Here is a 13,469-nt window from a genome sequence, read left to right as displayed (position 1 = left end):
AAATTGAAACCAGCAAGCAACGTTTCCTCAAAATAACTGGCAGAAAGAAGCGGTGCCTCGTTTCCGGAATCGTTTCAACTAAATCCCTGATTATTCACCCGGTTGACGCGAAACCTGACAGGCTCCCTCGATATCGAAGTCTTTCTAGTCTAGTAAGTCACCACTTTAGCGTTAAAGAATAAGGTATACATCTGCTACGAATTACTACCGTTTCTATGTTTAATTCTGTAGATAAAAAAAAATTGCGCATAAAGCGTGATGCGCTCCTCAGCGATCCATTTTTGAATTTGTAAAGAAAACTTAGTAAAAATTGTATTGAACTAATTAATCGATCGCCTGAAGTTGCCCGGCCAGAAACGGCTATTTAAGAAGTTATGAAAATGTCTGCTTGTTTATCGAGCTGAAGTTGCGATGTGACGTACTCCTTTGCCACGTATTCGATGCTGGAGGAACTTAGCGTCCTTTGCTGACGAGCATTTGCTCGTCGGCCATTGTCGACTCACACTTGGTTAGATGCGTCGGCATCTGCAAGCTCAATGTAGATAAACAAATGTGCGACGCTTTGTAATAACAGCTGCACGCGCGTGCACAGCTAAGATGACCGCATACCATATACTCCGGTGCAGGCAAAACGTTTTACTACAGGAACCTTCACAAATCTCCCCCTCCCCCCTCCCCCCCAAAAAAAAAAAAAAACAGAAGAAAAAAAACGTAATCAGCGCGACTCTGAACAGCCTTGACGCATGCCGCGCAATTTGAAATGTGAAGCTCCAGGATTATTTTTGAACATTTTAATGTTTTTATTATAAAGAGAAAATTCCACGCACTGTTTTTCGCTAGAAAGGTCTTTCGCAAAGTCAGAAGTTTCCAGGTGCTGACGTTTCGTTAATTGGAAAAGCGGAGTTGGTTTGTGAAGGAATGAAAGAACGTTTATTTTACTGGATTAACTTTGATCACATGCAGAGGTCTCTTTCGCGTCCGTTACGTGGTGTGCATCCGGTCGTTCTGCTCAGAGCGGTCTGTTGTTCCCCGGCAGGTGCTATGAGCAATGTGCAGCTCTGGGAATCGCGCTAGCGAAGCGTCACCTGTTCGATGATATACATTATACACCCTGCCGAGGCCGGACAAACAAGCAGACAAAAACAAGCTGGGCCAAGCTAACATGCCCCGGTGTAAAATTGATTTGTCCTCAAATCCCATCAACCCGTACTCCGCAAGTTAGGCGGGAGGTCTGCGTGTCCTTGGCTGTTGCTTACCTGGAGCGTCATCCTCGACGTTGATACGTTGACGACTGCTCCGTAGCTTTCTTTGTCGCCCGTTGGGACATCGGATGCGTTCTCGTCTTCACGTTTGTCGCTTTTATCTGCGGGACCGGAGATCGCTCCGCCGACGCAGCTAGGTCTCGGATAACTCCGGTGCTGCTGGGCGCTCGTGGATTGTGTCGGAAAGTTGCTCGACGCTTGCCTTTCTTTCGTTTTGTCTTTTCTTTAAGGAATGCAGCCTTTTTGATCAAGCCGTGTTTGGGATTGCGAAGCACTTGATCTCGAACAGGCCCTCGAAGAACGGGTCCATCGTTTGTGAACTCGCACCGAAGCTGCAGTATCCGATTGCTGTCTTTCATTACATCGTCGACCGCATCGTGAATTCGAGGCATGGGATATAGTGGCTTCATTGTCTTGGCGTTCAATTTTCGGTAGTCGTGATCCATTCATCTGGTAGTCGAGGGACGATTCAGCTAATTGACACAAGCGTCGGTGCAGCATATTCGCTTTGGCTTTTGCGAACAATTCCACGCTCCCGGTAGTCTTCGATCTGTCGTTTGATGAATTTCCGGTCGGCTCGGAAGCACAGATAGGGCCGTGAAGCCACGGGGATCTCGCCGCGTAGCTCAATGGAATGCTCGGCGCCTGGGCAGGTGCCCAGTTGTTCCTACACCGTCGTAAACGCAGCGTGGTGTTTTGTGAGGATCCGAAAGTTCGTTTCGCGTCGTCTCGGCGAAGCGTCTTCGGTAATAAGGCTGTCCACAGCTGTGTGGATTCGTTGCATTAGTGCCGCTTCGATGTCATACCGTGCTGGCTGCCATTTTACGAGCACGGCCAGGCGTTCGGCTCGAAACAGTTTCGTGCTAAAGATTGACACCAATGCTTCTCCGGAAATTGTCGCTTGTGGAATCTCGGCGGGCGAATCGTGCCGTTGAGGTAGTTGAACTATGGTTATGTCGTTAGAGACGTGAAACGGGACTTCCATGTTGGCGAGTTAGGCGCCCATCTGATCCGAGAAGTAGGTTAATTGACTTGGAGAGCGGAAGAATGAGTATTTCCGGTATCTGACCGTCGTTGATGCAACGTCGATTGTCAGGGACGTGCACTTATGAGGCGTCAGCTTGTTGCCCAAGACGTTGACAAAATCTCCCTCTCGGGACCAGAGCGACACGCAAGCGTCCTGGGGTAGTGCCCCGGGATCGATGATCGATATATTGGCCCCGGTGTGAATCCACGCCTTCAGAGGACGGTCCCTCTCCGTGAAGGCGGTGACGATGGGAAGAGAACCTTCTGTCGTGCGTAAGAAGCAGTGGACGTTTTTCTTGCTTGGTCACGTGCCCTTTCGCACGCGCTTCTCCTCTGCGCGTATGGTCGCTGTATTTTTGCCTTCTGGACACTCCCTGCAGAAGTGACCGGGCTGGTCGCAATTAAAACAGTTTCTTTGCCTCGTGCGTTTAGAGGAGTTAGGTGATTGGGCACTCGTTGGGTTGCTGCGTTGGTGTCGCACGTTCGTGCGTGCCTTGTTTGCCTGGTTGCGTCTTTTCTCTCGGGCGGCTGTGGTCCAGAGTCGTCGCGCAGTCAATCAGTTCGCAAACCGACTTAAAGCCTTGGGCTGCCAGGGGATTGGCCCGCTTGTCCTCGGTGATTCTGTGTAGAGTTAAGGAGATCCTTTCTTTGGCTCCTAGCTCACAGAGAGCTCGCTCGAGCATGGCATTCTTCGCGTACATATACTGCACAATGCTCTCGTTGTGACGGAGCTGTCGACGTTGTTGGTACTCCAAGAGTTGTCGAAGTCCCATTTTTTGTTTGAAGCGTTCTTTGGTGGCTTTCTACCATACTACCCAGTCGTGGATCCGTGAGTCGTATGACTAGTGCCTGCCTCGTGCGGCACCGTGGAGTCCGGCGACGGCATTGAGCAATATGAGGTTTAGTGTCCAATTTGCGAGGAGAGCCCCCCGTTCGATTTCTCGAAGCCGCTCAGCGACGTTTATGTATGACTCCCGCTCGAACGTGGGAATCCCGTGCGTTGTATCGGTCGCGGGGTGGACGTGGAGGGGACTTGTGGACTGTCATTGGGTCTCGGCTGGTGTTTTTTGTGTTTGAGCGATGACCGACAGTAATTTGACCGTTCTTGCGTTGCCGGTCATTTGCGTTGACGTGCACAGTGCAGAAGTATCGGTCGTGGCCACATCTCGCTTTGGTCTGTTTTCGTTCGTCACGTTGACGCCTTTTTCTGGCTGCCGTGTAGAAAGTGCGTTCTTGAAGGCCAGAATTAGCTGCTGAAGTTGAATTTTGATGTCTTGTATCTCCTGACGAATGGAATTGTGCTCGAGAAGCGTCACGTGTTCGAGGATATACATTGCACATCCTGCCGACGCCAGACAAATAAGCTAGGCCAAGCTAACAACAAAAACGTCACACACGCTTGTTTCACACGTAAACCATTTTTTCAATGGCATAAGTGTGAGCTAACATAGCCACCCAATGCTATTACATATCACGGTGTCTGTTCGCATCGTACCCGCACCGTCACGGGAGAGCGGCCGCGAGGTGGCGCCACCAAAACGTTTCGTTGCTAATAGCGAAAGATTTTAAAGCGACAGCTGTTAGTGGGAACCTCCACAGTAATTGAGTTGTCCTTTTTAATGAAAGTTCCCTGAGCCTAGCACGTGCACGAGCAGCCAGAATACGCGTCAAAAAATAACAAGAGCGTATTAAAGACTAAACGTTAAAATACGAACAAACTAAAAACGAGTGCACTTTAGAAACATTGTGTTGCTAATATTTCCCACAAAAGAAATTTTCTAGACACCCGATCGGCCCAGAAAGAAGAAAATCCGTAGCATTCCAGCCAACGTTAGTAAAGCATGCACTCAGTTGGGAAACTCACCCTTAAAACCCGGACCGGTCGCGTCTACCGAGACCGAACTAGATAAGTGTCACTGGATAACTTTTCAGAGTACCTCATTCCTTTTCCCTTCGCCACTCGCCTTGGCATTCGCCAATTCTGCTCACGTGGACGGAAGTGCCGCCATGGAGCGTCCTGCTACACTCTTAGAAAAAAAGCTAGTAAAAAGCTAGAAAACTGCAGCAGTTACTACCCCTTTCTGAGCGTTACTACCTTTCACTAACGATTTACTACCTCAAACGCGCGATAGGTAGTAAAAAGTGAGCAGATGCAGCCATTGCTACCTTTTCCTGGCCGTTACTATCTTTTTACTAGCTATTGCCGCGCGCGCAGCTGGCCAAGTAGGCAGCGCGCGCGAGGCCTAAGAGTCCACTTCCGGCTGCCGAGCAGAGCGGACGTGCGATGGATCGCTCGTCAGGAGCGGCGATAACAACCGGCCTTGGCCGGGGTGATTCGGATGAGGGCAACGCCGCCCGGGATGACTCTGTTATTTCGCCGACGCTGCCAACAGGAGAAATAATGAAGAACAGCGTAGTGCTGCATTGTGACACCGGTGGTCGGCCTTACAGGGCAGAAGATTTTGTGCCTCCTTTAAACCAAATGGGGGTTCTACAAGACTTGGCCGGTCTGGGGGCGTATCAGATGGGTCATGTCTGGCTCGCCAAGATGAAGAACTCGGAGGCCAAGAGCAAGCTGCTTCACGCCGGCGAACTTCAGGTAAAGGGTCGGCGCTGCCTAGTGATCGACCCATACCGGCGGGATATCAAGGTGAAACTTCACTGGGTTACCTTCGACGTGCCCGTCGACACCGTCCGTCGCGCCTTCGAGCCGTACGGCGAGGTGAAGGAGGTCGTCCGTGAGATTTGGAAGCTGAACGGGCTCGTCGGCGTTGAATCTACGACGCTGACTGTCGCCTTGACCCTCCGCCAAGATGTATCGCTGGAAAAGTTGCGACACCAGCTCCGCTTCTTTGGCGGCTCGGTACTGGTGGTGGTCCCCGGGCGCTCGCCCATCTGCCTCCGTTGCCGGCGCACGGGTCACATTCGGCGCGATTGTAGGGCGCCCTGGTGCTCTGAATGCCGAGGTTTCGGGCACGAAAAAAGAAACTGTGTCAGGACGTACGCTCGCGTCACTGGCAGCGACACCGGGCCGGAAACGTCCGAGTTGATAATGGACAAAGACGAGACCGAGCGGGCCGCAGCACCGGTACCACCGCCAGTGCAGCTGGCGCCCAGCCAGGCAGCTATTGACAGCGGGATTTCAAGCAAGGCGTCACCGGAAGCGCCTACTGCACAACCGTCCCCAAAGACAACTCCCGAGCAGACCCAGGACACCATTCCCAAGACAGTAAAGAGTACTTCAAGCGACCCCGGGGGAACAAATAAGCACCGAGATCCTGCTGTCTCCAAGCAAGATGAGGTCCTCACGTCCATGGAAGTCGACGCTACGGCGACAAAGCGTCGGCTGGACGACACAGTCTCCCCCGGCGTGGAGCATCTGCCGAGGCGCTTCGAACGGGAATGGCACGGTGAAAGGGGGAAAATAGGACGGTACAAGCTTCAGCCTGTGTCTCCAACTCGGCAACACGAGCCGACGCAGTGAGCTTTTTCTCATCCCGACTTTCAACGCCCCCTTTGTAAGTCCAGTAGCCTTCGTCGGGCCTCACTCTAATTTCTTATGATCCTCGAAAGGTCCTTACGCGTGGGCACTCTGAACGTTTGTTTCTTCGAAAATCTATCGGAAATGTCGAAAAAGTAATTAGCTGCGAGGTCGGACGATTGATAGTGTGTGATTTCTTGTTTTCAAGTTACAAGTTTCGCGTATTGTGCATTTATGCTCCTAATAAGGTAGAAGATAGACTAGTATTTTTCGAAAACATTAGCCAGTATGTTACGACCGACCGCCTTGTCATTTTGCTAGGCGATTTCAATTGTGTTTGTGCTCCAGGCGACCGATCTAACAGCGCAAGGTACAGAGATGCTAGCGCAGTCTTCTTGAGAGAATTGGTCCAGCTAGGCGAATTAGAAGACGTCGCCCACTGAGCTTCAAGAGCGAGCTGCTTACAGTTCACGCACTTTCAGGGAGCGAGTCACGCGCGCCTGGACAGAGCGTACGTCTCTCTGGAAATCATCGGCGCCTGCAAGTTTTATTCAGTAGATCATGCTCCTTTCAGTGACCACTGCCTTGTTTCTTTTATGCTCTGTTCACATAGAGAATCTCCTAAAAAGTTCAAGTGGGATTCCCTATTGGAAAAACGTACAAGAAACAAACCTGCTGCTTGTACAGTTCGGGTATGACACCATCATACTTTCTTGTTATTATGTATGCAGCTAGTTTGGTTCGGCTTTCTGCATAACTGGAGATACCGGCACCGCTATGGCTCCGGGTCTGTCTATACTGGCAGCCAGTTTGCTTGCCGATATTATTCGGTGTGCTGGTATGATTTTGCGGCCGATGACGTAGGCGACCGCCATCTTTCCAACAAAAAACGCTTATACCACACCACCACCGTTATATCCAAATCATACATGCAGAAAGACGACCGCCATCTTCCAACATAACGTCCATCGTTTACCACGGGTATCGTTACATACACCATACATGTCGAAAAAGAACATAAGCCGCGTTTACATGAATGCGACTTAGTCGTATTGAATTTAGTTGCCGCATTCCATATGCGGTCATGTAAACGGCATAATGCGCAAAGCGCATCGCATTAAAGTCGCTAGGCAGAGGTGGATCGAGATGTCGAGTGCGCATTCATTCAGCCCATGTAAACGGAGACCGGATCGCATTTTGGAACGGGGAGGATTATCGGAAGGCGCTCGCTGCGGGAGCGAGTGAACAGCTGAGAATATGGAGGCGGCCAATCTCGTCGGCGGCGCGGAGAGCGGTCCCGCAATTTTTTTCCCGAGAACAAACGCAAGCTTTTATTGTGATCATAACTAAGCAGAATATAGCGGAGCTGCTCGGTGTGGGCGGCCCCGTCCAAACCTTTGCGAAGTACGACTTGCGTGTCCGAAGGGGTCACAAAGACATCGGTGCAAGCACGAACGACACCGAGAGCCCCGAGCACTGTTGAGCACTGCATGGTAGCGCAGAACGAGCAGCTCCTACCTCGGTGCCGTTCCCGGCTGCGCAAGAGCCTCTCGGACTCGGGGTACAGTCGCGATCGGCGAGTTCTGGCGCGGCGAAACGCGGAGGCTTCCTCAAAGCGTGCGCACACATGTCGCCTCTCGTTCAGAGTGAACCGGCGGCCCGGCCTGGAGCCCTAAACGCCTTGGTTTCGATGCTTCTTCCGTCTTGCAACTTCTTCTACAGCACCGAAGACAGCGGGCACCATCTTTACGGTCACTAAATGCGTCGAAAGGCCTCCACGTGCGATGCACCGGAAAACGTGGTGCGGCTGGTGCCGGAACGGAACTGCGTAACTTCGAGCTTTGAGTCAGCGTGCACGGCAACAAACCGATCGTGACACCAAGCCGCGGATACCGCATCGCCCGTCGACAGCGGCAAACGGCCCGTTGCTCGTATCGTGGGCCGTGACTCGTACTCGGCCAACTCGGCGTCTTTTCGTGGCCCCTCGCGTCGTCGCTACCAGCCGCAAACCCGGTGTCGGAGAAAAGCGAAACCGAAACGTAAAGCTTCCGCCCAGTGGCTTCCGCTGTCGCGCCTTTTCTGACTTCCCGGCTTCCACGCTTCCGGTCGTCGCGGAGATGGCGACGTAGTGGTTTTGGCGGTTTTGGCATCGCTGGCTCGTTCTGCGTTTTGGGGGACAGATGTTTTACGGTCCGTTTCTACTGCGTCTCTGGCTCTCAACTCGACGGCGCCTCTCATAGTTCAACCAGGCGTGGTCAACCTGTGTCAGGCCGGCTCGACTCGTCCGATCGCCGGACCGCAGGCGACTTCCCAGTTCGGCCGTGAGGCCTAGGATCCGAAGACGTCTGTCTCCGTGAAGCGGTAAGCGAATCTGGTCCCGTTTTCGTTCTACTTTTAAATTACGTTAGGTGCGCTACAGTGTAAGCATGCGTGCCAAGTGTTCGTAACAATTTTGAACTAGAATAATTGTGCTTCATTGCGGTTTGTCATTTACGGAAAATATAAATCGAGCAATGAACGAGGAGCCATGCTTGAAAACGATGCATGTACTACGATGTTAACTTCTACCTCGGCGGCTTTAAAAAAAAGTCAAGACTGGTTACGGTTGGATGCGAGGCTGGTCCCAATGCAATGGTAAGCACTTAGAGCGCCTTTCTGAACGGCATGTAAGCAATATAGCGATCAACGAGACGAGCGACGACGAGAAGCTACGAGTGCCGGCGCCGAGCGCCGAAGATTTCTCACTCTCGCTGCTTGCGCCGCTCAATTCTTGGGCTTCTAGAAAACGTCGCTCATCGCCTCGGTCGCTCGCACCAATCGCTTTCATAATGTGTGTCTCGTCGCGCGGCTGACTGCCGTGTTTATTCAAATATAAGTCGACCTTTTCTTTTTTTTTTTTTCTTTTTTTCTTCTTCTCGGAAATTGTTACTAAAGAATTTCGACACCTACATTCGCGACCAAATTTTGCGACCCTACCGCAGGCATGAAGCTATCGAGTCACCGAGCCGGCGTTGCCGTAGAGCCGCGCCGCTTCTTGTTTCAAAAAGCTTTTGGTTGCCGAAATGGGGCCGGTCGGGCGTCGGATTTCGACATTGCGCCTCTAGCGTTCCCCTTGCTGGGCAACGGGTAAGGAGAGGAACGCGATGCGCCATGCACTTTACCCTCCATCCTCGCAAACGCGCACAAAAAAAAAAAAAAAAAAATGTTTGTTAGTTGCTTGAGGCGGCTCGGCTCGCGTGTTGCTCATGGCGACACGGCGGCTTTGCTTGCGTCTTTGTAGTTTGTCTTCCGTCGCTTCGCACCTTCTTTCGTTTCCTGTCGTCATTTTACAACGGTGTCAGTGAAGTATTGCTGCGAATTTGCGAGGATGTCTACCCAGCTGACGAAGCTTGGGACGACAATGACATGTCCAGAAGTTCTGACGGTGATGAAGTTTTTGGCATCGCCCCGTGATTTAGCTGAGAGTGATGTAAATAAAGGTTTTTTTCTTTCTTTTGCCCAAAATTTCCCGTTCTTAAAAATAAAAAAAAAAAAAGATCGACCTAAATTTGATTTTTTTTTTTTTTTGTTCTTGGTGGATTCAATAAATATAGGGTTCGACCTATTTTCGAGTAAATACGGTAACTTTAATTTTTATTTTGGGTTACGTCGGACGCAACTCGAATGCTTGACAGTTACGATGGGCGTAACTTTAATTTTTATTTCGGGTTCCGTCGGACGTAACGTTACACACTCCGTTACACTTAAGGAAAATAGGGGCTGCTGGTTCATCATATAAAGTTATATAGGGGCTGCTGGTTCATCATATAAAGTTATAAACCAACCATTTGTGTTTAATTAAAATGCATCACTGACCTCAAAAAAAAAAAAAAAATACTGCTATTCTAGAGTTTATGCTATAGGAATGTAGCACTTCAGATAAATTTGTTTATTTTTACTTTTAGTCCCTGCCCCACCAGATAAAACATCTGGCCTAAAGCAGTGTTCCGGATCTCCTTCCAAGACATCAGGCGGGTCGTCATTCAATCCAGGAGTCGGCGGCGTCTCATGGGCGTGTTGCTGGTGCTTACTGGATGGTGCTACCGAGGGAAAAGTGGTCGTGCTTGGGAAAGGCAAGTATGGCCGCCGTAATTATAGATATTGTTTTTACCTTTGCTCGAATCCGTTTTTAAGAAATGCACAGTTTGCATGTGTGCATCTCTCAATGTTTCCACAGTCGGCTGTTTTTTGTGGAGTGCTCCAACTGTGTCAGCGCTAGTTTCTCTAGATCATGCAAATGGGATGCAACAATAAACCACATATGCTCTCGCAACAAACAGCGCTGTGCCGAAGCACTGTGGAATCTACTCTAGCTTTATGATGCAGCACAAAATAGTTGATGCCAATTATAGCTACTTTTGTGACTCCGTTTTACCAAAAGCTCTGCCGAAACAAACTTGCCGCCTTATAGGTAGTGCAAAAGAACCTCGCGTGCCTAACCTGGAGAAGGGCATTTTTTTTTCATAGGTCAATTTTTCCTTAAACCAATACCTTCAGTCTCCTTGAAATGTTAACATTATGTGACACACGGAAGAACAGTAAACTCTTTAATGTTGGCAAACCTTTAATTTTCGCGGCCTTTGATTTTGCAGAATTCAGTGGCTGTGATTATGTCCTCTGTGACCGATTCGAGAAGAAATAGGGGCCACGAAGATAAGGGGGTTTTACTGTACATCGGAGGAAAGAGGAAGTCACTTATGTTTGTATGCAGGAGTGAAACCAACAACAACAATCATGGTGTCGACACTTTGTAAGCCTATCTGTGTCTATTGAATGATATCAATTTTGTTTTAGTTCGTTAAACATTGTTGCCTGTACATTGTGGGATGTCGTCTTCAACACGAGCAGTGGTTTTCTTCTCAAGCAGGCAGCATGGACGCGTGCCGCAGCACAACATAGTTCATTTGCAGGTGGTACCGCAGGTTGAAGGATGGTTGGCACAATATGGGGGAATCACAATTCAATGTTCTACCTCGGGCGTAGACAAGATTTGCTTATTCTAAATCATTTTGTCTAAAAATCTGGGATTTGCGATGAATGTACCCGCATGGTTGGAAGGGCCAGACAAGCCTTGTGAGCGCTTCATTTTCTAGCGTCTCAGTCCTGAACTCACTCACGCACCACATGTGTAGATGTTCCGATAGGTGGGAGCACTTATTTGGAAAATGGTGAATGGCAACTGTTATCTTTATCAGACTTCTGTATTATGGTCAAAGTTGGACTGCATATTTGCAATACTTTTTCCCACTTAAAAATATGTCATACTAAAATATGTAGAATAGCCGATGACAAAAAGAGAATGGCTGGGCGTCCTCCAGCACGTGCTTGTGCTTTTCACCCCACTTTGGACAGATGTGCTTGCTCCAGGCTCATGAGGCGCTGAAACGTCATCGAAGGTAGCAGACGGGCTGGTGGTGGAACAACGGAGACTTCTCCCTGCCTTTCTCATGCTATCAGTGAGCGTGTACCTCTATACTCTAACTTGGCTTAACCTGCACAGAGCTGAGGAGAGTAGGCTTGGCGAGTGCCCTTACTGCATATGCATTTGTACAGCTGAGGCACTTTCTGAATCAAGAATATTGTGTACCTTAGCTTCAAAAACACATCATTTTGGGGGTGCAAAAGGAATTCTAAGGCATATTTTTGTTTGTATTGTCCTATTACGCATCGCAGGCACGTAGCCAGGGGGAGGCCCATGGGGCCCGGGCCCGGGCCCCCCCTTGCCCCTCCCCCTCTGAAATCTTCCATTTTGCATGTGTCCTCCTCTCCCCCCTTCTCCTCATACAGCATTTTGTCATGAGTGGGCCCCCTCTGAAACAAAATCCTGGCTACGTGCCTGACGCATGGACTCCTTCAACTTAATGCGGAGTCGACCCACCCTGTTGAAAAATTTAATGCCTGCCAGGTAATTGTTTTGCATTTAGTTAATATATCAGTATTCAGTTGGGTATCCCAAGTCATTAGTCGTTGAGATGCAGTCTCTCTGTGAGTCAGTCATGTTTAACATTCATAAAACTGCTTGTCAAATAATGGCACTGTCGAGGACATGTACTCGGCTCGAGCAATCGCTGTGCACAAGCTGGTCGTGTGGATACAGGCAGCAAACATTCCGGTTGAAACGTCCTTCCTCGCAATGTAGCTCAAGACTAGGTCAGGGCCCCACTCACAAACGTCTATACTTTGCATCTCTTTAAGCTGGACCACTTTTGACACTACAAGCCATTGCAGCGAAAACAGTGTGACACATGATTGTAAGCTCGACGTACCATGGCATCCAACTAGAAGGTCACATGGCTTGCAGCTTCTGCCGTGGTTAACTTTAAACTGAGATAGTTTGGAATAATGCTCTCGGTTTTTAGTGTTGCCCGGCACGGTTAACAATTTGGTGATATAGTGCTGCATTGAGAAATCTGCATTCGTGACTGTATCACCTTATGAATGCATACTAGCTATTAAACTCTCCATTCTGCAGAGAAATGAAATGCACTTTGCTTCCAATTGCAGCTACTTCTGGAACTTCATGGTATGAAGCACCTTATGGCTGCAAGCTCTGACCGATCTTGTTCTCTGGTCTGCGCAGGCCCATTGCAGGGAGTCACTCCGAGGGCCTCACCAGAGGTTCCTGCCCGTGGTCGTTCTAAATGTTTTTGTTGTAGGTATGCATCCTTTCTGTCTTTCCCTTAATTGTACTCGGGCGCTTTCTTTTCATTGTCGCAGATTTGCCTCAAAATTAATTCAGCATACAAATGGATGCTGTACAACTGTATCCCGCATATTTTGTTCAAGATAACTTTTCTTTGCGAAAGTTAGATTTTTTTATGAAGGTTAGTCTTTTTTGTTTTTATTTACAAATTTATTTGAGTTTCCATGGGCAACACTAAAACGTTATGCCATGGGCAAGGACAAGTTCACTGCTCTAACTTGTTCTCAACTGATTGCAAGAAATTTTGTTGATGTCGTGAAACCTCTTTCCAGCACTTGCTTGGCAGCATGAAAACAAATTATACATGGGACATACTTTTTTTTAGACTGCTTGCTCATTCTGCAGGTCTGCCTTCTATAGATGTCGTGCTACTGGAGAGCAGGTGAATTCGATTGTTGGTTTTGCCATTGCTTTTTTTTAGCCGTTGTCTTAATAGTTCTTTTAAATTTAAAAATTTTCCTAAAAAGCAAGTTGGCAAGAATATCTAGTTTGACTAGTTAGCTGAAAATAGTGATCTAGTACCCTTTAGTCAGTAAAATAGATAGTGTGTGCCGCTGTTAGTGTCAAGTAGAGATGCACGCTTTTTAGGCATTTTGCGCAGGGTGGTACCAATTTTTATTGGTTAGCCTCTTGGTGCGCCAACTAAACTCTTTCTATCCAGACACCTGCCCTTTGCTTTTATTTGGCAGGCTCTGGCAATAAAATAATATAGTGTTATTCCTCGGTGGCTTAATAACCTAAAGAAAGAAGTTTCTCCATGTTTAAACGCAAACTTTTATAAAGGCAAAAATGAAATAAGCCAGTAGCAGACGGCACATAGCCTCAACAGTGCTCCGCGCCAACAGCGTTGCGTCAAAATAGCGGTCTTCTCCTTTTTGCTGCCTTCTCTCTCCCTCCTTCGGCGCTCTCCTCCCTTTCCTCCTCTCCGGCACCTTTGTCACCACACCCACTGGCTAAA

The sequence above is a fragment of the Ixodes scapularis genome, unplaced genomic scaffold (genome assembly GCF_016920785.2).
Source record: "Ixodes scapularis isolate PalLabHiFi unplaced genomic scaffold, ASM1692078v2 PGA_scaffold11__112_contigs__length_91849675, whole genome shotgun sequence".
NCBI classification, from domain to species: Eukaryota; Metazoa; Arthropoda; class Arachnida; order Ixodida; family Ixodidae; genus Ixodes; species Ixodes scapularis.
This window is presented reverse-complemented; position numbering follows the sequence as displayed.